This window comes from Neofelis nebulosa, chromosome 3 (assembly GCF_028018385.1).
Source record: "Neofelis nebulosa isolate mNeoNeb1 chromosome 3, mNeoNeb1.pri, whole genome shotgun sequence".
NCBI classification, from domain to species: Eukaryota; Metazoa; Chordata; class Mammalia; order Carnivora; family Felidae; genus Neofelis; species Neofelis nebulosa.
This window is the reverse complement of record NC_080784.1, coordinates 136,445,817-136,473,555: the sequence shown is the minus strand read 5'-3', so window position 1 is coordinate 136,473,555 and position 27,739 is coordinate 136,445,817. Positions and strand designations below refer to the sequence as shown.

The following is a 27,739-nucleotide window of genomic DNA, read 5'->3' as shown; positions in this document are numbered from 1 at the left end:
AAATGGGGTGTTTAAAGTCCCTTACTATTATTGTAATATTATTGAGTAGTTTCTTTGTGTTTGTTATTTTTTTTAAGTTTATTTATTTATTTTGAGAGACAGTGTGCATGAGCAGGGGAGGGGCAGAGAGAGAGGGAGAGAGAGAATCACAGCATGGAGCCCAGTGCAGGGCTCAGAGTCACGAACCTTGAAATCATGACCTGAGACAAAATCAAGAGTCCGATGCTTAACCGACTGAGCCACCCATGTGCCCCAACTTTGTTTGTTATTAACTTTTTTATGTATTTGGGTGCTCTGTGTTGGGTGCATAAATATATACAATTGTTATATCTTCTTGTTGGATTGTCCCCTTTATTATTATATGGTGTCCCTTCTTTATCTCTTATCATAGTCTTTGTTTTAAAGTCTATTTTGATCGATCTAAGTATTGCTACTCTGGCTTTCTATGACATCCATGTGCATGATAAATGTTTCTCCATGCCTTCACATTCAATCTTCAGATGTCTTTAAGTCTGAAATGAATCTCTTATAGGGATATAAGATCTCTTATAGGGATATAAGATCCCTTATAGGGATATAAGACCCATATAGATGGGTCTTGTTTTCTTATTCACTCTATTGCCCTATATTTTTTGATTGGAGCATTTAGTCCATTTACATTCAAAGTAATTATTGATAGATATGAATTTATTGCCATGTTGTTACTTGTTTTGTGGTTGTTTTTGTGGTTTTTCCCATTCGTCACTTTGAATATATCATGCCACTCCTTTTTGGCTTAGAAAGCTTCTGCTGAAAAATCCTCTGGTAGCTTTATGGGGTATCCTTTGTATACAACTGTCTTCTTCTGTCTTGCTGTTTTTAATATTTTTTCTTTACCATTGTATTTTGCCATTTTAATTACAATATGTCTTGGTGTGGATCTGTTTTTGTTGATTATATTGGGGGTTCTCTGGGCTTCATAGATCTGGATATCTGTTTCCTCCCCCAGATTAGGGAAGTTTTCAGCCATTATGTCTCCAAATAAATTCTCTGCCCCCTTTCTCTCTTCTTCTGGGGTTCCTATAGTGCAAATGTTATTACATTTGATGGAGTCCCTGAGTTGCCTAAGTCTATTCTTGTTTTGTGTAGTTCTTCTTTCTCTCTTTTGTTCAGCTTGATTACTTCCCATTACTCTGTCTCCTAGGTCATTAATTCATTCCTCTGCTTCTTCCAGGCTGCTGTTCATTCCATCAAATATGTTTCTCATTTCGTTTATCGAGCCCTTTATCCTGCTTTTTCATTCCTTATCTCTGTGTTAATGGTCTTACTGATATCCTCCCTTTTTTTTCTCAAGTCCAGTGAGCATCCTTATGATCATTGCTTTAAATTCTCTATCAAGCATGTTACTTATATCTGTTTCAAAAGGCCTTGGCCTTTTCCTTTATTTGGGATAAAATCCTCTGTCTTCTCATTTTGTCTAAGTCTTTTTGCCTCTTTTTCTGTGTTAGGAAAGTCAGCTACATTTCCTGTTCTTGAGGGTAATGGCTTTATGAAGAAGAGGTCCTACAGTGCCCTGCAGTGTAGTGTTCCCTGTTCCCCAGGGCCTGGTGCTTCAGGGAATGTATCCAATGTGTGCTGTGTGTGCTCTGGTGTTGTGTCCTGGCTGCTTCATTCTTCAGGCCAGTCATTTGCAGAGGCTTTTTTGCCTGTTGCGGGCAGTGTTTGGTCCCTGGCCTGAATGTGGTGCATTTTAACTGGGTGTGTGCTCTTGTCTTCTTGTGAAATGAACCCTGTTGTCACTTGCACCAGAAATGAAGCCTTGCAAAACACCCTCATCAGGAGACACAGTGCTGGCAGGGGTTTGGGCTGATCTTCTGAAGGAGGGAGTTTGACATGCTGGGACTGAGGCAAGCTTGACTGGGAAGAGCGGTTCCACTGGAGCACAGGGTGTGGTGACGTGTCTTGTGTAAGCAACTTAGGTTGCTTCCTAAACATCTGGTTCCTGCAGATGGCTCTGTGTTTATGATAAGAGGCAAGGGAGGTGAATGGTGCCTGCCAGTTCCTTTGTTCCTGGAGGGGTCTCTACATGAATGCTGCCTCTCTGTGACAAATTCCAAGATGAACAACTAACCTCCCCACTGTGTAACCCAGGCACTCTTCAGATCATTGTTTCCATGCTGTATGTCTGCATGCTGTTTGCCCTGCCTTCTCACCAAAAGCAGCCCCAATGCCTATGGGCTCTATCCCAGCCAAGCCCTTTAAAACTCCAGGCTTTAAGCCCTGCTGATTCAAGAACTCATGAAATTTGGGTTCTCTCGCTTTCTAAGTCAATTGCAGTGGGGCTTCCTTTTACCCATGCACTCCCCTGTGTGCCAGTGTGTCCCTCACCCTTTTCAAGTTCGCTCTCCACTGCAGTGGCCATGATCCATTTCTCTCTCAAGCCTTATCTCCACACTTCCTACCTTCTTCAGTGTGACCTCTTTTCTACCTTAAGTTGTGAAGTTTGTTCTGCCAGTCTTCAGGTTGATGTCTGGGGCATGCAGGATGATTTGGTAGTTATCCAGTTGTATTAATGGGACAAGGTGATCCTAGGGTCCTCCTACTCCACCACCATTTTTCTTCCTCCTCCCCATTATCAACATTATTAACATTTTATGGATTTCTGTATTACATATTGAAAGGAGTTTAAATTCAAATACAAAACGAGCCCTTCCATTTGAATAAAGGTGAGAAAGAAGGTATTATATAAAATTAGGAAAAGAAACAATCATATCTAGCTAGTTATATTGAGATTCATATATCAGGGTGTTCACTACATAGACAATAAATGCATTATTCGTGTGATTCATTAAATAAGTATTTTAGGTAAGACAGAGAAATGCTTTATTTTATTTAATGCTTAGTCACTTATAAAAAGTGACAATGCAACTGAATATATTTGTACATGTAGAAGTTTATTTACCATTCTCTGCTAAAGAACCCCTTCCCTTTTTTCAAGTACAGAATCTACTGTGGACCTCCAGTGCTCAGTTCTAACACCCTTTATTGTTGTGTAAAGTTTCTGGCTTACAGAACATCCTGGAGAGGCAGTCTTAGAAGATAAAGGAAGCTGTTGGTAGAATGGCAAGAATGGGACTTTTCAAACCTGAGGAGTGATAAGTGGTACAAGTGGGTTAGTTCTGGGTAGGGGGGAGGGGAAATGCCAAAGATAGACTGCGAAGGGCAGGGAACATGTATGTCTAGCAATGAGATTTCTCTTTCTCTCATTTCTCTGTATTCAACTCCCAGCATTGAAATATCCCCTTGGGTCCCCCAAAGGTATTTTGAAAGTACATGGTCTTTGGAGTTGAATCCTGATTCATCACCTGCTAGGTATGTAATTTGGGGCAAGCTACTTAAATTTTTGAGACTCAATTTTCCTCATCTGTAACATGAGGATTATAAAATGAGATAAAATGAATCTATCTCTCAGGGCTGTTGGGAAGATAATAAAAATGTATGTAAAATCCTTGGAATATAACTAATGCTTAATAAATGGTAGACATTATTACTGAGAGTTTCTTTTTAAAAAATTCAGCTTTGCTTTTGATATAAGTGAATTACCAACTTTGTTAGACAGTATCTTCTTCATCTTTAATTTTCAGCACCAAATAGCTCTGTGACTTTGAGAAATGCCCTTACCCTTTATATGATTCAATTTTTTCACAGATGAAATAATAGGGATAATATCTTGGGTAACACTGGAGCTCTGTAAGACTGTGGTGCTATCCACTTTGTTCTTGATCATAATTAAAGCAAGGTACAGGCACATGCACTATATTTCATAATGCGGCACAGCACAGGCCTCAGCAGCATGGACTCTGGAGGCAGTAACCTGAATTTCTGCTTATAGTTCCTCCACTTAACAGGGCTGAGTGATCTGTCAAGTCACTTTGCTCTTTTATGCCTCAGTTTCTTCCTTTTCTGGACTTCTTTGCACAAATTAATTTTCCAATGGTATTATAGAGAGCATCTTTCATCCTCAAACTTCTGTTGCCTCATATTCTAGTGGTGCTCTACTTTCGTAATGCTGTAAATGGTCCTAATAAAAGTATTAAATTGTTTGACCACAAGCTGGCTAACCACCAACATTTCATTCTCTCACCCCAATCAAACAAAAAAGATGTTTCTAGGCTGTCATTTTTCTTTTAGTTATAGAGCTATAGAATTATTATAGCAAATGTTTACTGGAAATCTGAGGTATTGCCACAAGAAATTAAATGTTAATAAAATCATTGACACAGAAAAGAGAGTATGAAGATCTCTTAATCAATACTGTCTCAGTATTTCCATATTCATGAAAGGTTTGGAACACTTGGCTTCCTACATTAACCCTCTGCTCTAGTGAACAGGAAAAATATTGTTTAATGAATATCTTTAACTTAGTAATAAGATAAAGATTTGAACTACATGGCCACTGGCATCTTTTCTAATGCTGAGATCCTATGATTTTTATGTCTTTCTTGAGAAGTTTATTGGCTATTAAAAATGGCAGCATCTGCAATGATCCCTAGACATGTAACTAGTGTGGGTCAAAAGGCTTTGTCCCAAGATGCTGAGTTGCAAATTATATAAAATATTCTTAATAAAAATCTTTAAGTGATGCAAATCTTAAAGCTTTTCTTCCCGTTAGCAGATGTTTTCCCATTATTCCTCATCCTAGGGGTGAGTTTATCCCAGAACTTGAGATTCAGCAACTACTGAATGTGGATGGAGATAGTCTTGGTCAAAGGCAATGAACTTCCCAGCCCAGAGAGACTTGGTATTCAAGGAGTGCACCCTATTATCTACCATCTCCACTGCCTCTTATATTCATGCCACTTCTAAGTTGGTTCCACTCTAAAATTTCATTTTTCTAACATTCAGGATCACAACAGGGGGTGATTGTTTTTATCATCAAAAGAATCTCAATTAGATGTCAACAGATCCCTTTAAATACACCCCACCCTGCTTCTAATATAATTGAAACCATAACATTCAAAACTTTCTTGAGGAAGTATAAACTTTGTTTTGTACATCTTTTCATTAGGAAGAAATAGGCCTCCACTTTAGCTTCCTTTCCTATTCTTCTTTCTCCTCAGTGACATCATTTGTTTTTTCTTCTCTACAGCCAGTTAACAACATTTATTGATCCCCGTTGTGGGTAGAGATGTTTATTACCTCCACTATTGCCTGTGCCCATTTGTTCATTCCTGGTCTTGCCCTCTCTCTCAAGATGTTGCAATAGCCCTCTTCATAACAGATTGTTTGCCATTATACAGATTCTTTTTTGTTGTTGTTTTAATGGGGAATGCCATGGGACTTGTGGAAGAAAGTAGTTATCAGAAGAAATATTTTGAGAACCACTCTTGAGCCAGTTTGAAAAGTTGTGCAGCTAAGGAGGCTGTCTTGAAGGCTTATGAATTCAGTTTTTTGATGTCCTTCCTTTATACTGTGCTTTATGAATAAATATTGGAATGAATTGATGGTAATATGTCTTTATATTATGTTATTACTTATACTTCTTAGCAGTAAAAGCTACGGAGCTCATTTTAAAATCAGTGATAATCAATATAACACCAAAGTTGCAAAATTTAGAGCAGATTAACATATAATGACAATTCCTTAGATTCTCAGTTTACGTGCCATTTCAACATCCACTATCTGGGTGGGATCTCATTTGACAGGTAAGGAAATTGAGACCTAGGGAGGGAAGTGGTTTGCCCAGGATTGCTCAGTTGGTAAGTGGCAGAGTTCACCACCAAAATTTAAAACCAAAAATATATGGCTATGACTTAACTATTGAAAAGTAAAATGCTCGATTTATGTGGATTTGGTCTTGCTATTTCTCCAGGTGCTCAAGTGTTATTTTAGCAAGCAAACAGATAAAGCAGTAGCAAGTGAATGAATCTTAGGCTGTGTTCAAATATTCTTGACAGGCGTCAAGCCTTCTATCTACACCAAGGACCCAAGTCTGCCATTTAATGAACAGGATGATGTTTGTTTATTTTCTTTAAGCCTGAGTTCTTCACCAACTGGCTCCTAGGTCAGAAAGATATATGAAACACAAACAAAAGTGCAAGTAAGGCCTATCATCAGCAATGCAATCTCACCCCCTGGTACCCTGCTCACCTTAAAGAAATTTATATTGACATTACGGAAGAGATCTCCCTAAATTATGTGCTAAATCAAGATCATATTTTAGAAGACAATAGATTTTCCTGGTCACATAAAGATTTTAGCTTACCATTCTGCTTCTTGAAATAAGCACTCATCCCCAAATTATTACGATATTGTCATGAATGTATATCAGGCTGTTTATATTTGCACCATATCCGTTCTCTATATTTGAGGTTATACACATACCTGCCATTTCCTCTATCTCCTTTTTTAATATTTTAAAAATGAGTGAGACTATTCTACATTTTCCATACGTTATAATAGTAGAGCATCTAGAATTTTTTTATGTGTGCTCATGAATATTTTTAATGCAAATGGTGAGAGTTATGGTGATAAAAGCTCTGGAGACTGAATTTTTCCAAGTACAGAGATTGTAAACATGGTGAATTTGCTTTATCAAGAAATATGCCCAAACATGCTGATTTTTTCTTTTCTTGTCTTTCTTTCCTTCCTTCCTTCCTTCCTTCCTTCCTTCCTTCCTTCCTTCTTTCCTTCCTTCCTTCCTTCCTTCCTTCCTTCCTTCCTTCCTTCCTTCCTTCCTTCCTTCCTTCCCTTCTTCTACATGGTAGTAATGGCCCTTGTAAGACATTATAAAATGGAAATAGATCGGGAAGAAAATAAACTTACTATAATCTCAGTATCTAGAGATTAAAACTTCAGGTTTTTCTGTATTATTAAATATATAATATAAAATTCAGATAACATTATATACACTGTTTTCTAATATATTTTACTCATTAAATGTACCATAAAGCATTTAAAAGCTCCTAAATAGTGCTCTAAATTTCAGTTATTATTCTACTATGACATATCTTGAGAAAGAAGAACAAAGCTGGAGGGATCACAATTCCAGATTTCAAGATATACTGCAAAGCTATAGTAATCAAAACAGTATGGTACTGGCACAAAAATAAAAACAGATCAGTGGAACAAAATAGGCAGTCCAGAAATAAACCCTTGCTTATATGGTCAATTAATCTACAACAAAGGAAATAAGAATATACAGTGGGGAAAAGATAGTCTTTTCAATAAATGGTATTGGGGAAAAATGGACATCTCTATGCAAAATAATGAAACTGGATCACTTTCTTACACCATACTCAAAATTAAACTGAAAAAAGGTTAAAGACCTAAATATAAGACTGAAAACCATAAAACTTCTGAAAGAAAACATGGACAGTAAACTCTTGGACATCAGTCTCAGTAATATTTTTTTGGATCTGTCTCCTCAGGCAAGGGAAGCAAAAGCAAAAATAAACAATTGAGACTACATCAAAATAAAAAGCTTCTGCACAGTGAAGGAAACCATCAACAAAAGAAAAAAAAAACAACCTACTGAATAGGAAGAGATATTTACAAATGTTATATCCATAAGAGGCTAATATCCAAAATATACAAAGAACTTAAATAACTCAACACCAAAATACCAAACAGTCTGATTAAATAAAGGGCAGAGGACCTGAATAGAGATTTTTTTCCAAAGAAGACCTACAGATGGCCAATAGACACATGGAAAGATGCTCAACATCACTAATCATGAGGGAATTACAAATCAGAACCATAATGAGATATCACCTCACACCTGTCAGAATGGCTAGAAAAAGACAAGAAATAACAAATGTTGGCAAAGATGTGAAGAAAAGGGAACCTTGTGCATTGTTGGTGGGAATGCAAAATACTATAGCCACTACAGAAATGCATATGGAGGTTCCCCCCCAAATTAAAAATAGGACTACTATATGATCCAGCAAGTTTACTTCTGCATATTTATCTGAAGAAAATGAGAATACTAATCCAAAAGGACAGGTGCACTCCTATGTTAACTGCAACATTATTTGTAACAGCAAAGATTTGGAGGCAACCTGTGTCCACCAGTAGATGAACGAATGGATAAAGAAGATGTTAATACACACACACACACGCATGCACGCGTACACGCACACAAGAATATTACATGGCCAGGAAAAATATTATGTAGCCATTTGCAATAGCATGGATGTATCTAGAGGGTGTAAATGCTAAGTGAAATAAGTCAGACAGACAAAAACAAATACCATATGATTCTACTTATATGTGGAATCTAAAAAACAGACAAACAAGCAGAAACAGACTCATGAATAAACAAACTCGTGATTGACAGAGGGGAGGGAATTGGGGGACTGAGCAAAAAAGGTAAAGGGGATGAAAAGACTTCCAGTATGGGCACTTGGGTGGCTCAGTAGATTAAGCGTCCAACTTCAGCTCAGGTCATGATCTTGTAGTCTGTGGGTTTGAGCCCCGCATTGGGCTCTGAGCTGACAGGTTTGGATTCTGCTTTGGATTCTGTGTCTCCCTCTCTTTCTGCCCCTCTCCCACTCACACTTTGTCTCTCTCTCAAAAAATATTTTTTTTAATTAAAAAAAATGTATAGAGTTAAAAAAATACTTTCAGTTATAAAATATAATAAGTCATGGGGAGGTAGAGCAGGGCATGGGAATGTAGTAAATAATGATGTAATAACTAAACAAATGATAGCAACTAAAAACACTCAGGAATTCCTTCCCCTGTGTTCATAAAGGGATAATTTCCAGGGTTTTTCCCTCTTTATGCATTCTTGTAAGTATTTCTTTTTCAAAAACTTCTTGAATGTATTTAGGAAAGCTTTCAGCAAAACCAAGGCAGTGATTCATCACATCTTAGAGTAGAAAAGGCATTAATAGGTACATCTTTTTGCATCCAGGAAAAATTACCATTCAATAAAAAAATTATGTTTAAAAATATAGTAAATTAGGAAGTGTTCAATTTCATGATTTTAACTATATTTGGAGTAAGAGACTTCACATACATATCTTTAAGCATCCACACAAAATGCTTGAAATGCTAAAAACTTATACCTTTCAGATTACTCTAAATTTTTCCCAAAGTGACCTTTATTGTTTTAACAGTAATTACTCTCCATGGCTAATAGGTATTATCATGTGGGGTTGTTTCTAAGGCCTAAGGAAAGGAATCGAATTAAAGGGAGTGAAAGGGAAAAATGTGTTAGAAAAATACTTTTTCTCTTTGGTTGCAAATTGGAAACAACTCCATCCTGCTCATCCATGAACCCAGTTCCCTCCAGTAGGAGGGATTCTATGGATTTCAAGCCAGACCTCCTTGAGTATGAAGGTAAACACTGCCACTAGACACATCAGGAAGATGTCATTTTCTTTCTTTCTTTCTTTCTTTCTTTCTTTCTTTCTTTCTTTCTTTCTTTCTTTCTTTTTGTGAGAGAGATACAGACACAGAGAGAGAGAGGGAGGGAAAGGGGCAGAGGGAGTAGGAGAGAAAATCTTAAGCAGACTCCACACAAAACACAGGGTTCAATCTCATGACTGCGAGATCATGACCTGAGCTGAAATCAAGAGTCAGATGCTAAACTGACTGAGCCACCCAGGAACCCCAGAGAGATGTCATTATTAGGCAAGGCAACAGGAACCAAACAAAAAACCAGAACATCTTATTTACTTTCTTCACCTATTACTAATGTTGACCCCTGTTTCCAAATGCCTTCTTCTTCGTACATTTGAACTTTAACCAAGTTTCTTTTCAAGATGTGCTTCTGAAACAAGGATTTCAAAATTTAAATAAAGAAATGAAAGTTCTCAGATCAAGAAAGTGAGGAGGCAATGTGCTTTTATTTCCTCCTGTGGAATTACACTCAGGCAAACACTACCTGTGGTGTTTGAAAAGCAAAATACCTTAATGCGACAAATTTATAATTCAAAGAAAGTGCCAAAAACTGTTTTCATTTGTATTATTTATGACATGAGAGATAATTGAAAGCTTGCTTCAATAGTTTCTTTTCTTTCTTTTTAAAAAAAATAATTTTGACTGGCTGTTCATCCTTTTTTTCATTCAGAAATAAGATGGGTTTGGGAATGAGACAAAGCAGCCTTTTTACTTTACCAAATGTTGTATTTGTCATTATCAACTTCCCAATAGATTCACTCCTTTATTTCACTTCCTCTTTAGTTAAATATGATTCCATGAGAACAAGGGGGTTGTAGTGAGTGCCAAAATGTATATTGTAAGCAAAAGTAGCAAGGAAATGAGCAAGTAACTGAAGGTCCCTGGTCTACTTTTACGTGGGTTGATCGGTTGTGTAGGATGCTGTGGTTTTGTTTTTTCCATTCAGAATTTAACTTGAAAAATTGATATTAAAGTACCTGCATTTATTCCCTTTTTCCACTATTTATTTTGACTTATTACTAACTTAGTGGCCCAGTTATACTTTTCTCTTTAATAAAAATATCTGAGACAAACTGATTCTATCTGCAAGACTGCCAGACGAATCGTTTTCTTTCTAAAACTAGATTTAGGAAGAAGGAGAAGGCTAGTTTTATGAAGGCATTTTGGATGGTGCACTTTGCAGATGGCAATGTTAAAAGCAGAGGTATAATTAGACACTGGCATTCTCAGAAAAGATTTCGAAAATCTAGAAAAGGGAGAGATCAAAGGCAGGAATATAGGATATGATATGAATTGGCTTGCATATACAACTTCAGCTGGGAATGCCACTTAAAAAGGGGACAGCCAAGGGGCCCCTGGGTGGCTCAGTGGTTAAGCGTCCAACTTGGGCTCGGGTCATGATCTCACAGTTCGTGGATTCGAGCCCCACTTCAGGCTCTGTGCTGACAGCTCAGAGCCTGGAGCCTGGTTCGGATTCTGTGTCTCCCTCCCTCTCTCTATCCCTCCCCCACCTGCACACTATTTCTCTCTCTCTCTCTCCCTCAAAAAATAAATAAACATTTAAAAAATCTTAAAAAGTGGGGGGCAGCCAAAACAGATACCATGTAGGGCTGCAGTTTGGTCCCTGCCTCTGCTTTCAAATAAAATAGGTAGAACGAATCTGACATTTTATGAATATCCTCAGATCCAGGGGACTGAAAATTATGACTCTTCTACTCTACTCCAAACTACAGTTGAAAACATGACTTTCCTGCTACATTTAATGGTAAGACATTACCTTGCTTTCTTGTGGGCATTCCTAAGGATCAGTAATTTAAACAAAATAAAATACAATAATGCGTTTAGTGGATGTTGAAAAACAGAAAGCTATTCTGCTCTAGAGAAAGACCTCAGAATCTGCTTGAAGACCTCAGAATCAATTTGAAGACAGGCAGGATCAAATTATTAAAAAAAAGAATTGTTTGCATATATTAAAATGTTTTCCCTGTATCCTACAACAACTGTATTATTTAAAAAATCAAAATGCGTTTTCCTAAAAAATGTCTGCACTCCTTATAAAAGTTAACTTGCCCAATAAATAACCTCAAGAAGTTTCCTTGAAAATTTGCCTTCTTGCCTTCCCTACCCCCACTATTTGAAAACCAAATTTTATTTCCTTTCTATTTCCAAGAAAGTTATAAATAAACCAATTTTCTCCGAATATGGGACTCTAAGCCATGCTGACCTCCACAGTAATTCGAGCTCCACCACTCACCAGTAACAATGTGCAGGCTGTTTCATTTCATCTGTGAAATGGGGATAATAATGACTACCATGTAGGACTACTGTGAGCATTAACTCAGAGAATATCTGTGAAGCTCCCAGCCCTGTGTGTCTCGTGAGACAGGCGCTCACATTGTTAGTTCCTTTCTGGTTCCCCATTAGTCTCCCTTCTTCTTTTTTTTTTTAAATGTTTATTTATTTTTGAAAGAGAGAGAGAGAGACAGAGTGTGAGCGGGGGAGGGGCAGAGAGAGAGAGGGAGACACAGAATCTGAAGCAGGTTCCAGGCTCTAAGCTGTCAGCATGGACCCTGACTGGGGGCTCCCAGCACCGCGAGATCAAGACCAGAGTCAAAGTCTGACACTTAACAACCTAGCCACCTAGGCGCCCCCAGTCTCCCTTCTTGGTTCCCCCCTCCCTACAACCAGCTAGTCTCTAAATAATGCATATGTAATTGTTAGAACACCAGCACGAATGCCCAGAAGTGTTTGTTACTGAATTAACTCAGCAGTGAATCTGGCATTGCACCCCAACCTTTCCCCTTCCTCAATCCCTTTGGGCAACCCCTCCCTCAAATACCTGAGCTACACCCTGACCCCAGGTGAACTGTGAAACTGGCTATCACGTGAGCATTTTCTCTCAGGGTTTCAAGCTGGTCTGGTTCTGCCTCAAAGACCAGAGGGAGCTCATGTGCTCATGTTGCTCACAATTAACTGACTCTGGACATGTGGTCACTGCCATCAAGACCGGCCCCAAGGAGAACAGCAGTTCAATGAAATCTTAAACTCTATTTATAGACCACTTGAAACAAACACTTTCCTGTGAAGCCTAAGGAATCCTTCTTGAGAACAGGAAAGTAATTCACTAGTCCCAGTACTAACAGGCAACTGAAGGGAGGAAAATGCAGCAAGTCTGTGCTTTTCCAGTGTTCTACAATTTACAAAGCATTTGCTTTTGCTTGTTCTCCCATTTCACCCTGACACCATCCCAGGAGGCAGACAAAGCAGACACTAGTAAAAAAAAACAAAACCCATTTTATAGATTACAAAACTGATGCCTGGGATGTTCAGGGAGTTGCTTACATTCATATGGCTGGTGAATGGTGGTGGTTAGAGAAAGAGGGGAGAGGAAAGTGGTAAAGGGAGAACTGTTTTCTGTTCATGCAATCAACCTAAACTTCAGTAAGTAATTATTTACCAATAAGAAAAAATACACAGGCAAGATAATTGTTTCAAAATGTACCTGCAAGCTTAAAAAATTGTTCCTTCTCCACTTCTAATAGGAAAACCAAAATATGAGAAATAAACACTCAGGGAGATTCTCCAGGGAAACATTTATAAACATGTTTGTATCTGTCTATAACATATACATACAGAACATACATACATAAAATACATACCTGTATTTTAGGAAGAAATTCCTTCTTGAAACCTCTCCAGATTAAAATGTGCCTATGTCAAGACTAATCTTGAAAAAGATGATAGGAATTTTTACGAGAAATTTTCATTTATTCTGCCAATCAGCTCTGAATATACACATCTTTACCATCTTTTTAGTGTGGGAGGGTGTTTGCGTAAGTCCAGTATGTGCATAAAAAGCAAGACTTCACTAATATGAATTAGTTTATGGACCAGAAATGAGTTTGCTCTATAAAGTTATTTTATTTTGATTTTAGCAAATAATTTTTAAGCTTTGTTACCTGGAAAGCGTATACAAAAACTTTTTGTCTTGAGAAGTACGTCTGGATAATTTAGAATAGCTACATTAAAATCTGTGTGTGTGTGTGTGTGTGTGTGTGTGTGTGGAGAGACAGAGACAGAGACAGAGACAGAGACAGAGATTGAGGGAGTGAGAGAGATTACGGTTTAAAGAGTACCGCTGGGTTAGCAAATTGGCTCAGTGCCACTGGGGGATTTTCAGATTTACCAATTCTCTGCCTATTGTTGCAGCTCTGATTTATGGACTTTGGAATCTCTTGAAAGGCAAAGCGTCTCGAGTTTAGGGTCTTTCCTTGCCAGTCCCTCCATTTCCCCTATACTGTTTTTGCCCATGTTCACCTTGTGGCGACCTTGCAGGACTCAGCGTTTTTACCTGAGCTCAGTAGCTGGGGAGCCCACTAGTGCTGGGGAGAGGGCAGTGGTTTCCATTCCTGGGTGATGGAGTCATGGGAGAAACTGCAGCGAACCAACGGAGAGTAGGACCGGAGCCGGGCTCCAATGTGCTTTAAGCGGCTCAGGACAGAGCAGCTGTTCTGGTCTCCCAGCCTGCAAGTGCTGCCTGCATTTGTCACTGACCACTGAAGTGTGTGTTTGTGCAAGGTGAGAGCTGGGTGCTTTCTCATTAATTTGGAGACAAATTGCCAGGTATTGCTGTTTATTGTGTTTGATAATTTGGGGATATTTAGATCACCACAAAGCCAGGACCTAGACTGCGTGTGGTTTTATTTATACCCTTGTTTTCTGTCACGATCCATTCAGCTCTCCACAGTGTCAAATTGTGGCAATGGATTGGACACAGTGCTGTTCTTACACTGAAATGTGATCAGTTTAGTGCTGTTTTCTTGGAATTTTTTTTCATTAATTGCTGCTGCCAAATTACCTTAGCTGTTCATATACAGAATTCCCATGCTGATCTGAAAGCACATGAAAACTGCTTCGGACATAAATCGGAATTGCTAGTTGTTGGAGTTCTTGCTGTGGTGTTTTCTTTGCTTCCCCCACATTTTAGTGGTTGAAACTTTGCGGAGAGCAGAGTGCCTTGGGCTCTGATCGGGTGATAGAAGTAACATGGCAGTTTCTGTGTTTTTGCTTGTCAAAATGAAAACTGCTTGGCTATTAGTGTGTGTGTGTGTGTGTGTGTGGGTGTGGACACGCGTGCGCACACAAGTGCTTACGCACACATGTGCGAAAAAAAAAACTGCTTGAGAACCAAAAGAAACCCAAATAATCTTCAGCTATATTTTAATGCATTTACAATTAACCAAATCAGCTTATAAGTCTTTCACTATCAGCATGTTTGAATTTTGGAACTTCACGTTTTGAACACACAAGGACAATACAACTGTCTTGCGGGGGTGTGAAGTGTGTACTCACTAGGAGTACAAAGGAATCCAAAATGTGGTCTGGGTAAGCTGACAGGCCTTAATCTTTCACTGGTTTTGTGTGTTAACTAATTAACTGAAGCTATACAAAATATAAAGGAGAGACACTGTATTATTGTATCTAAATATACAGGAGATTTGTATTTGTGAAATACATGTTCTAGAAAAGGGAAACATATGGGAATTTGGTATTATATGAATAGAATAAGAATAAAAATTCAAAAAGCTATCGAAGTTTACAAGAAAGGAAAAGATAGTATACGTTAAGACGAGGAATCATTAGGATGGGCTACTGAAAAGTACATTAACTGCTCAAATTTTTATGTCTAGTGAAAGAACAATAGTACATTTAAGGGAATTCATAGTCAGCAGAAATGAAGCCAAGAGCAAAAGTTCTTAATAAAACATGTTGTCAACCTGTCTCTGAACGTACTCATCTGTCTTAATTAACTTGAATTCTGTTGCCAAGATTGATAAAGTTAGAATAAAAAAATAAAACTTTATTTTAGGTTGATTTCTTTAAACTAATAAAGTATAATAAGTTATATTAAAATGCACTGAACATTAAAATTGTTCAAAACACTGTGTAGCTAACATACAGTATCAAAATCATTTGTCCCACTTTTGTGTTATGTCAGTTAGGAAGAAGAGTCTAATATTCTAAGCTAGAACGTCACCTGTTGTTACATACACATGGACTGCTGAGTTCTTTGGACACTCTCGTCATGGTTTCTTGCTTTCAGACTGTTAGGACACCGTGGAATGGTGAACAGAAAACATCTGACTTTACCGTTGTCATGCTTTCTGTGCCAATTAAGAGCAGCAACAGTTTCATTTGACAGATATGGAACTTGCAGTGTACAAAGAATTGGTGACTGGCCTTTCCTTATAGGAACCTCCCCTACCTTGGCTTTCTGCAGCCACAATCTAAAATTCGGCAACTTCCTTAAAAGAGTTTAACATGGGGGTGCCTGGGTGGCTCAGCTGGCTGAGCATCCAACTTTGGCTCAGATTCATGGGTTCAAGCCCCATGTCGGGCTCTGTGCTGAGAGCTCAGAGCTTGGAGCCTGCTTTGGATTCTGTCTCCCTCTCTCTCTGCCCCTGCCCCACTCAACACTCTGTCTCTCTTTCTCTCTCTCTCTCAAAAATAAATAACACTTAAAAATGTTATTAAAAAATAAAAAATAAATAAAAGAGTTTAATATGACTTTCTCTCTATGACTGAAAAGATCTGATGGAGGGCTTCTTACGATTGCTCTATCAATATGACAGTATCCACATCTCTGTGCCACTTACAGTCCAATACGTTCAAAAGTGGTGTCCATCTGTACACATGATCACCTTCCATGCAAAAAGACTAGAAACTTAGTCATCTATTTTTTGAACCATAATCAATGTAAACAGCCACACACACAAAAAAAAAGCCTAGAATAGTGTCTGTGTTTATTCTTTGGATAACTAGCTTACTGCGATATGCAAAGAGGTTTAAAAAGGTTTAGAGATTATAGGTACTGACCTCAAAGCACATGCCAGTCTGTTCAAACACATTTACTTCTGTGCAATTAAGCTCTCTCAATTAAAGAAAAAGATTAGCCTTTATTTATATATTGGATAAGCATCTCTAATTTTTTAAAAAGCCTAAATTTAACATTATGTTCTTGGTTTTTCTCTTCCTTCTTTCGGCTTTCTCCTTTATTCTACACTTTAAAATTATAAAGGTTTTAATTTACTAAACCTTTTTTTCTTTAGACCTATACTCAATCTCTTTACCCTGGGCAAGAAAGCAGCTGTGATTTATCTCCTGGAACTGGGGAAAGACCCATCTCCCCTGAGATCAAGAGGTTACTGGCCCCTCTGAGCAGGAAAATGGGGTGGTTGTTGGGAAAGAATGTCTACCAGGCAGGGAATGGCCATTATCTATTATGCTTACAATTTGGCAATTCATGTTGTTCTTTCCTTCTAGTCTATAACTAGTTAGCTTGGAAACCTTTATCAACAATTGTTTACACATACCAACACAGACTTTTACAAAGAGCTTTGGTAAATTGAGATTAAATGCGATCTGTGGTATATGGGGTTTACTTAAAGTGGTATCAGTAGTTTTTATGTCTCTTTACCTTAACATTAAGGTAATTAAGTTCGGTTCTGCCTACTAACTCCTCCCCAAGTGGTTTAGATTCAGATGAAGTAATGAGCACTCACACAACTTTTAACTATTACTTCCAGATTCCTTAGTGGAAGCCTAGGTTATTTGGAAACAAGAAACATGGAAAACGGGGTGTATGATAAGATTATTCCTCTGGTGGAGGAATGTCCTGACAGTCACTGGGCTCCTCAGTGAGAACTTTGAGAACTTTGAGTAAGAGCATATGGCAGCAGGAGATTCTCCATTGGAAACAGAGATAAAAACATTGTCCACAACTCTGTTCAAGAGGTCTCATTATTTGTCTCGAATCTAAGATCTACAAAGGAAATGGAATGCATAGAGTGTGGTTGTTACAAGATGGATTCAAATTGTGCCTGCCTGTCTCCTCGGCCACTGTAGGAGATACTCACCAAAGTAACTTATCTCAAATGTATATGTTACAACCAATACAATTCCCGTTTTTTAAAACCTTTATTTTTTAATGCTAATAGCAAGTTAAATTCTTTACATTCTGATAGTCAAATGATTCTCTTCAATATGTAATACAGATAATCACTTTGAGACAATGTATTTAACAACTTCCAATATTTCTAATGGCTAAGAAACCATCAACAGGAAATCATTGCAAAGTTTCCTATTACAAGCATATTGGATCTTAAGAGAATGTTCAAGAATTCTACTCCAACATAACAAAATCAATATAAAGAGACTTTTATATGCTCTCTTCTGATAGGATATTTTAAAGGTCAGCATTCTTTGAATATTTTGATGATAAAGTATAAAATACTGGAGGTTGTCCCTTCCCTATTCTCTTGTAGAATAGGGCTTCACTGGATTGATAACTCTTATATGAGCACATCAATTTGTTAAGAGGGATTATTTTGTATCTATAAGAACTATCTCCTTTTCTTTATAAGTTTATATGAGAACTATGTTTTTAAATGCAGATGTTATTATGTTATTATTATTTATGGATAGTGAGACCAATAGATCAGGAGATGATTGCCATTGAAAAGAGAGATAGTTTGTGACTCATAGTTACCAAGAGGAGAAGGTGCAGTATGCCATGGGGTGGAGGTGGGGGGCACTTGAGGAAACACCAGCGTTGGTCAGGAGACAGAGGGAGAGACGGGAAACCATGGATGAGTCTTTATTGTGGTTTCCTTGGAAAGGAACAGGCAAGTCAAGGTAGGAAGGTTTAGTACTGGCTTTGAATAATGTCAGCAGGCTCTAGGGTATTAGGGGCTGTCTCTAGTTGTCTGGGTACCTGGCCCTGAGGTGGTTAGGGCAGATGGATAGCGTCCCAGAAGGAGAGCCTTGTGAGAGCCTATAAAGTGGGATATCAGCTCTGGGTTGGTTTATTTGCATATGGTTTATTTGCTATATTTAGAAATTAGCTAACCCTGGGAGGGGCAGTCTCTCCAGGGTCAGCAGGACCCCAGATGTCAAATCATAAGAAATACAGAAAATAAAAACTCATGACTAATACAAGTTAACACTCCCACACAGTAATAGATTACTTAGTATCATTTTGCCAGTTGTGGTGTTCACCTGGTTAGTCCACTATGGACAACAATCTCTTTGACACCAAATGCTCCCTATCAATCCAGGCAACCCTCCTAGTGAACTCCAAAGAGGTTTTCGTTTCATTGTTTTTGTTTTTTAAATTCAATGCTTTCTAAAACAACAAAAAGATAGGGGTGCCTGGATGGCTCAATCAGTTAAGCATCCAACTTTGGCTGAGGTCATGATCTTGTGGTACATTGGTTTGAGCCCCACGTCAGGCTCTGTGCTGACAGCTCAGAGCCTGGAGTCTACTTCAGATTCTGTGTCTCCCTCTCTCTCTGCCCCTGCCCCACTTGTGTTCTATCTTTCTATCTCAAAAAAAAAAAAAAAAATCAACAAAAAGGTTAAAAATAACTAAATCCTCTTTACTGAATAATTAGGTATATTTTACTTGTCCCACACAGCGATATATTAAATAATATAGGGACTAACAATTAATACTTCCATATTAGGATTCTGGTAATAAATGCATAAATTGAGTAGCAGTTCAGTTTCAACGGAACTGTCAAATGTAATTCATACTGTCCTTATTCCTCAAGTCATCAGCAGTAGTGTACAGAGGGATCAAATAACTTTTAATAGTTGAATAGGATCATTGATTTATCAGATTAGAATAAACATGTGCTAAAAATAGTTCAAAATAGAGGAAGGAGAAACCCTAGAAATATGGCATTTCCCTTTGCACCATTTCTTCTCTCCATTTTTAAACATTTAGGAAAGAAGAAAGCATGTATATGGTGTTTCAGTGGGAATGGATTTTTTTTTTTACCTTCCCGATTTAATTTCTCCATTCCAGTTATTGGAATTTCTCACAGGAGTTTGTGTGTAATAGATATGGAACTTCAAAACAGTGGGGAAGGATGTGTGAGTTGACAGTGGATACTGGTACAACTAGATAGCCATTTGGGGAAAAAAAAGTGTTTATCCCTTACCCCCAAAAAAAATTCTAGAGAAGCTAAAGATTTAGATGCAAAATATGAAACAATATGCATGCTAAAAGAAGGCTTTGGTGTGCTGACTGGCACAGAGTAGTTGCCATACCAACCACATCACTAAGCAGCTTGAGCAGGGTTGGAAATGGCATTCTGCCACTTGGGAGTTACCTAGGCTTGGTGGCCATCATGGCCATTACCATAGCAGAAGGGAGACATCAACATGGTCCTTTCTCTGTGCCATCTGCCCCACCACCCTCTATGTCACCCAGGTACCCAAGTTTCTGAGATGAAAAAAAGCAAAGAAGGTATAAATATAAATCTAATTACTTTTTAAATTCCAGAACTGATGCTTTGTGTTTTATCCTGGAGCCAGACACGTGTTAGGAAAACATTGTAGGTGGATTTCTTTCTCTTAGTTCTCCTGATTCTCAAATCCGACATTTGATTGAGGCCTCAAAGTGGCATCACTCTCTCTGGTATCTGCAGGTTTCCGGTTTATGATTTCCATTGGTGTGACAAGGGAATTAGACACTGTCCGCTGTGCACTGGCCCTTCTCAGTTGTTATCAGACTAGACTGAACCAATTCCAGGGGTGTGTGCTTGGTGGGAAACAGGAGGGCTTCAGCTGGAAAGCTCTTTCCTTAGGGTCTGTCAATTCTTTCTCCTTTTTCACTTCCTATTCCTCTTGTTAGCTTCTTTATCCTAGAATTCCTCCCTTTCCATGACCTCTCATACCACCTCACACCATCCTCTGACCTGAATAAAAGAAACACTGATGTCATTCACGCTAGGTTTCTCAGACTGGCAGGTTGTTCGGAGCAATGTGCAGTGTTCCTAGCAACAGATTAAGGCAAATCCACAGCACTTCAAATGCCTGCAAGCATCGAAAAATCACAGAGGACTACCTAGTTATATTTGGAGCTTCTGCTGTGTGGTTATGTATTAGTTCAGAAATCTAGAACATTTTTAAAGTAGTTTTTGGTTTATTTTTAATAGACTCTTGGAAGGTTTCTAAAACAGTCGTGATGAATTTAGTCAAGACTCTGAGAATGAAGGTCAAATGTGTCTGTGCTAAAATTTAAAAGTAGGGCATATAAAAAGTTCACTGACAGTCACAGGAGAGTGATTTTAATTACCAGGTATGGTTTATATGTGTTAATAACACAAGCACTAGGGTCAGCTAGACCTGTTTTGAAATCCATGAATGAGTCATTTGACTATGGGAAAGTTTATTTAACCTTTCAGAGTCTCAGTTTTTATACCTGTAATATTAATACAAGTCACATATTTTGAGGTTAAAATGATAAAATATGTATATGGGCTTGTCTGTAGTAGAAGTCATGAAAAAGCTAATCAGTATAGATTGTAAATGGAGATATTTTAACAAATAGGATTGCCATGATTTTGTGGAGAAGTGAATGTTTTCTAGGTTACAAAAAACGATAAAGTTGGGAAAAGTTACCAGAGAGAATAAGGAAAAAAAAATAATGAGAGATGAAACAGGGTAAATCTGACTATCACAGAAAAGAGATCTGATTAGCATTGAATGTGACCTCCTTCCATGGAGGCTAACCAATATATTACTCATAGTGCACACTTATTTATGTTTGAAGACAGAATGGATAAAGGAAAGAGTGAGACAGTAACAGTAATGGTGGAGGGAACTGGAAAGTTGTATAAAAGGGTATTTTAAAACACCTCTAAGGGGTTCTATCTTTAGTAAAAGGCAAAAAGAAACCAGAGTATAAGGTGTTCTATCTGAAGAACATTGTTTTTGTCAGATGTATTTATAATACCCAATAAAAATAAAGATACAACAAACCAGGAAGAAGAGGTATGTTAGTTACACAGTATATACTTTATCACAGTCCATAAAGTGGAAAGTCCGTAAAGTGAAAGAGTAAGAAACTAGTATTCTTTGAACATGAAAAGTAAAGACACACCTGTGAAATCACAGAGAAAGAAACCTATGAAGTCAGCATGGTTTCTGGTAGAAGTCAAAAGGTGAACCCAGAGCCCAAACTGGAAAGGCCATTAATCTTGAAGAAATGCCAAAATGGGATGAGGACCTCTACCTACAAGGGCATTTGGTGAGGCACAAAGATTTATCATTCCTTGCCTTGCTTTATTTGGTTTCCCCAGGCCTTGCCCATTAAATATCAACGACGCCTTCCATTTAGTGTGAAAACTCAGACACTCCCTTGCTTTTCCAAATTCCCCTCAAGGTAGTGTTACCACCCCCAGATGGGAACCATGGAGAGTATAAAATGTAAGATGAAGTCTATTCAAGAGTGGCAAAGTATCAGAGTCAAGAACTTCGCATCCATAACTTTCATAGCTCTTGGAAGCATTTTGTTTTTGCTTTTGTTTTGTTTTGTTTTTTGTTTGTTCGTTTTAGTATTTTAAAGTGAAAGCAAAGGTCTACACTGCCTTGTAAGTAATTTGTCCTTTTTCTGAGGAACGTGTCTGAATTGTGTTTGCTGTAAAACTGATTTGTATGGGCCCAGCACTTAGCCACCTCATGCTTGCCTACACCTTCCATTGAAGTCTGTGTGGGCTGTTTTTCTATGTGTATTCATTGCCAACTTAATAACTCTCATGACATGGTTTTCAAAAAGGAAAACACAAAACTTTGTTTCATTGTGGAAAATTGGCTCTGAAAAAAGAAAGGCAATTGGTAGGGCTGCTAATGAGGCATCAAGGATGTGAAGAAGTAGAATTAAATGGGAATTCAATAGACAAGAGCAGTTTCGAATACATTATGGAATTCTACTTTAACAGTATTGGTAACCTTTGTCAAAACGAGTTCACCAAATGTGCTATAAAACAAAGGCAAAAACAATAAGAAAGTAATTTGTGAAATTGTTTTAATGCCTTTATAATTGACTTTAGGTCTACATTTGTGCCATTATTAAGGGGCCACTCCACGTTTTTAATTATGTTTCATTTCCTGAAGAACATTATATGTCATAGAAGTTATTTGAGAATTTAGAGATTCACAAAAATCTCAGGATATATTCCTTGAGAGTGTTAAAAGTCAAGTTTGTTGGTTCCTAGGGGGAACTAACAACAGACACCATGAATGTTAGATTCAACCTATGTCATGGTTAACACCTGAAATAACTGTAGGACTAACCCGAGCTTTCTTCTTAGGCAAACCTAAGATACATGACCTACCCCTTTGTGTTACCTTATCTGTGTGTGGGATGTTGTCTTCACATTCCTCACGTTGTACTAAGTTTAGCGGTGCACTGACATTTTCTGTGTGTGTCAAGAGAGGAGGAGACAGAAGAGGTGTCAGGGAAAAATCATTAATACAGTAGCTGTATTACTTTCCTATGGCTGTCATAACAAAATTCCACAAACTGAGTGGCTTAAACAACAGAAATGTACTGTCTCACAGCTCTGGAGGCAAAAATTCTACAATTAAGGTGTTGGCAGGTCAGTGCTCCCTCTGAAAGCGCTAGGGAAAGACCTGTTCCAGGCTTTTCTCTGAGCTTCTAGCAGCCTCAGGCATTCCTTAGCTTATAGGTAGCTGTCTTCTCCCTTTGTCTTCACATCTTCCTTCTGTGAGTGTCTGTCTCAAATTTGCCCTTTGAGAAAGATAGCGGTCATACTGAATCAGGACCTATTCTATTGTTCTCATTTTAACTTAATTATTCCTTTAAGGACCCTTCCTATTTCCAAACAAGTTCATCTTCTGAATTTTGGGGGGTTAGGACTCAAATTTATCTCTGCGGGGGGAAGGTCACAATTCAGTTTTTAACCTTGGCTCAAAAAATGTGATAATTGGGAGAGATCCTAGGAAAATTCAGTGTGGGGCTGGCATGCTGTTCGCAGTATGGTCGGTGGGTTGGTAGCATCAGGCTCACCCCAGAAGTGGTTAGGAATGCAGAACCCTGAGCTCCATCATAGACCTACCACATCCGAATCTACATCTTCACCTACATCCCCAGCTATCTCGTTGATGCGTTAAGGTTTGAGAAGCGCTGTTGTAGCTCCTGGAATAAAAGCCTCATTCTCAAATGCTGGGAAAGGGAAAAAAAAAAAAAAAGAGTAGTGTTTATGTGCAGAGGTCCCATCACTATGTGCGCATAGCATGTATAAGCCATTATTCCAGCACAGCTATGGCATGGCCATTTATTTTTTTATTATTTTTTTTAATATATGAAATTTATTGTCAAATTGGTTTCCATACAACACCCAGTGCTCATCCCAAAAGGTGCCCTCTTCAATACCCATCACCCACCCTCCCCTCCCTCCCACCCCCATCAACCCTCAGTTTGTTCTCAGTTTTTAACAGTCTCTTATGCTTTGGCTCTCTCCCACTCTAACCTCTTTTTTTTTTTTTCCTTCCCCTCCCCCATGGGTTTCTGTTAAGTTTCTCAGGATCCACATAAGAGTGAAACCATATGGTATCTGTCTTTCTCTGTATGGCTTATTTCACTTAGCATCACACTCTCCAGTTCCATCCACGTTGCTACAAAAGGCCATATTTCATTCTTTCTCATTGCCACGTAGTATTCCATTGTGTATATAAACCACAATTTCTTTATCCATTCATCAGTTGATGGACATTTAGGCTCTTTCCATAATTTGGCTATTGTTGAGAGTGCTGCTATAAACATTGGGGTACAAGTGCCCCTATGCATCAATACTCCTGTATCCCTTGGATAAATTCCTAGCAGTGCTATGGCTGGGTCATAGGGTAGGTCTATTTTTAATTTTCTGAGGAACCTCCACACTGCTTTCCAGAGTGGCTGCACCAATTTGCATTCCCACCAACAGTGCAAGAGGGTCCTGTTTCTCCACATCCTCTCCAGCATCTGTAGTCTCCTGATCTGTTCATTTTGGCCACTCTGACTGGCGTGAGGTGATATCTGAGTGTGGTTTTGATTTGTATTTCCCTGATAAGGAGCGACGTTGAACATCTTTTCATGTGCCTGTTGGCCATCTGGATGTCTTCTTTAGAGAAGTGTCTATTCATGTTTTGTGCCCATTTCTTCACTGGGTTATTTGTTTTTCGGGTGTGGAGTTTGGTGAGCTCTTTATAGATTTTGTCTATAGCCTTTGTCCGATATGTCATTTGCAAATATCTTTTCCCATTCCGTTGGTTGCCTTTTAGTTTTGTTGGTTGTTTCCTTTGCTGGCACGGCCATTTATAAAGGAAATATTGATCTTGGGACAGTGTTAGGGGTTAAATTTCAGTTATCATGAATTTCTCTTAATGTAGATTATCCCTTAGGAGTGAACTCACAAGATCATCATATGCAGAGATGGCTCAATTTCTTTTTTCTACACTTATTTTGCTTACATAAATTGCTTCTTTTCTGCCCAACTGGGCTACAATTTGCGCTGCCCCAGCTAGCTGAGTCATACAACCTAATCCTGAAATAAGGCCCATTGAGAAAAAAAAAATTCCCCCTGTACTGGGAAAAAGACATTTGCATTTATAACTATAATCTTCTAAGTGATCGAAAACGTAAAGTCTTGCCTCATTTACTTCTTCCTTTCTGTCCCTTAGTTTTTGCATCCCCCAAAGTGTAATTCAGCCAAAAGTTGTAGCTGTGGAATTTATGTTACATGAAGACAAATGGAAAGATAAAACTTTAAAATGAAGGAGGCAGAATAGGGGCACCTGGGTGGCTCAATTGGTTGAGCGTCTGACTCTTGATTTTGGCTCAGGTCATGATGCCAGTCAGGGTTATGTGATCGAGCCCTGCAGCAGGCTCTGCACTGGGTGTGGATTCTGCTTAAGGTTCTCTCCCTCTCCCTTTGCCTCTCCCCTGCTCACCCTCTACCTGTAAAAATAAAATAAAATAAAATAAAATAAAATAAAATAGGCAGAATTAACTGTCCTGGAGTCAGCTTGGGCAAATGCTTAGAATAGCAGGGGGAGAAATACGGCTGAGATGATTTCTGAGGGAAACGGTGCTCATAGGCATGTGAACATACAATTTTCCAAAGAACTAAAATATGCTCAGAGAGAATCTGCTCCTCTAAAATCCAGGATATCAGCAAGTATGCACCATGAGCCATATTCTGATTGCATTAAAACTTCCATGCTGTGGATAATATTATAGATAAACTTCCCTACATAGGAATGAACCTTTGTAACTGAAAATTAGAGAACTTCTGATAACATTTTTACCATTATCTCGAGATCTATACTTGGTTAGATTCCTAGATGAGCACGGGTATTTCTGATCTGTTATCTCTCTGTGTATATTAAGTAGTAAAGCCATACTTTGAAAATATACTAGTGCCATCATTTAATTGTCCTTTCAGCTCACATTCTGTAGTGAATTTGAAAAATGTCGAGACAGAATAGTGAACATGTATTGTTACTATATGCCAGCCACTTTACTAAGTGCTTTGAATACTTAAATATATTTAGTTCTCAAAACAGTGTTACAAATTGCAGATGAGAAAATTGTGCAGATGAGGGAATTGAGGCAGACAGAGGTTAAATAAGTTACCATATCAGTGTCAGAGTCAGAATTCCAGATCCAGTTCAAGAGCCCTGTGCGTGACCACTGTGGATACTGCCTCTGAAGAGAGACAAGGAGTCATTCTGAATATCTCATTAAGAGGTCAAAATAACTACTTTACAACTACTTTACTACTTTACAATGTGTTTTTAAAATCTCTTTTATTACAACAGAGAATTACTACTGCAGATGTGTCCCCCTCGTTTTTTGGGAACAGTGACCTTCCTCAAGTGATATATTTTAGGCATATTTCCTTTCAGATGAATGTTTCCTTACCCTCCCTCCTTCCTTGATTCCATACCCTCCCCATTTAGCTTTGCCATGCGTCTGCTGCCTCCTTGATTTACATGAGGATGCACTTTCATGTTTGCACTCTTCCTCTCCTTGCTACTGCCTCCAGCTGAACTGAACTTCTTGCTTTTATTTACTGTTGTTGTTCCGGTCTATATGCAGTTCTAATAAAATCATAGGTCAGTTGCCACAACCTGAACATTGTCCATGGCATTCCCATGAACAACTAATTACATTAAATGGCCTATGGCCTGTAATAAACGTTTTATGCTTGCTTAATTCCAGAAGGAAGGGGAAACTCAACAATAACAATGAATTAAAAATGGTAGCTACTCCTATTGCTTTGGGAAATCATAATAAAACCAGACAGACTCAATAGAATAATTTCACAGACTATCTTACACATGAAGAATAGCAATTTGCAAATACATATTGCTTGACATGGTCCTTACTTCCAAGTCCCTTGCTCAAAGAGGAAAGTGTTTTATTAATTGAAATTTGAATATCAGAAGATACAAACTTGCTAGTTGTCCATACCTTTTTGTCCATACCTTTTAATATTATCCAATATTATCCAAACTTGAATCCTTGATAATAGCATTTATGTTTACATAAAACCTCTTTATCATGGCAGGTAAGGCTTGTCTGACTATAATTCCAAAATTTTTGAAAAGAAAATAATTCTGCGACTATAATAATTTCACACTGTTGACCAAGAAGATGCAAAATAAATGCTTTTAACTGAAGTTAACTTAGAAACTATAAAGTACCATCGTTAAGAACTCAGTGACCTGTATGAATTTGGAGAAAATAGAATAAAACAAAAATAAAAAACAAATACTTAAGAATAAACTTAAGTAAACTTTGAAAACAATACTTAAGAAAACTAGTGGCGGGGTGCCTGGCTGGCTCAGTTGGTTAAGCATCTGAGTTTGGCTCAGGTCATAATCTCACGGTTCATGAGTTCGAGCTCCACATCAGGCTCTGTGCTGACAGCCCAGAGCCTGGAGCCTGTTTCAGATTCTGTGTCTCCCTCTCTCTGCCCCTCCCCTGCTTGCTCACGTTCTCTCTCTCTCTCTGTCTCTCTCTGTCTCTCTCTCTCCTTCTCTCTCTCTTGAAAATAAATAAGCAAGAAAAATAATTAAGAAAAAAGAAAACTAGTGTCAATTTCACAGTTATTCAAGGGACACAAAGAATCATTTTTTCTGAGTTGCATTTTAAACCTTGCATTTAAGCAGTGAGCTTGTGTAATTAAAAGCCATGAAGAAGAGACAGACTTTAGAGTAGACACTGAGCCAAGCAGCCATACGAGGTGTGATAAAGTGAGTGGCCCAAGAGTGGCCCTGTGCACAGAGCATTGCAAGTGGCCTGGCCTGCTCCACTGGTGCCATATCTCATCCCATATTATTTGTTTCATATGCTGTGTTCTTGTGAGAACTCAACTCTTGTCAACTCAAGGCTTTGAATATTTAACAGGATTGGCTTTGATGACTATAGCTTTGGCTTTGTAAATTGAAAGGAAACCCGCAAATGTGAATGTTTAAAGAAATAAACATTCTACCT

The 27,739-nt window shown here is 38.2% G+C and overlaps 1 protein-coding gene across 7 annotated transcripts in view; it reads left to right on the top strand.

The window, feature by feature from the left end:
- ARHGAP24 (Rho GTPase activating protein 24) overlaps positions 1-27,739 on the top strand; it is a 671,369-nt gene that overhangs the window by 486,404 nt on the left and 157,226 nt on the right. Inside the window, exon 1 of one of the 7 annotated variants that reach the window (XM_058719604.1) lies at positions 13,131-14,010. The exons of 5 other annotated variants lie outside the window; for them this stretch is intronic. The gene's annotated coding sequence lies outside the window, so the exon portion shown is untranslated. Of the gene's footprint in view, positions 1-13,130; positions 14,011-27,739 lie in introns of those variants that run through there. One more of the 7 variants, XM_058719601.1, reaches the window with a different exon arrangement.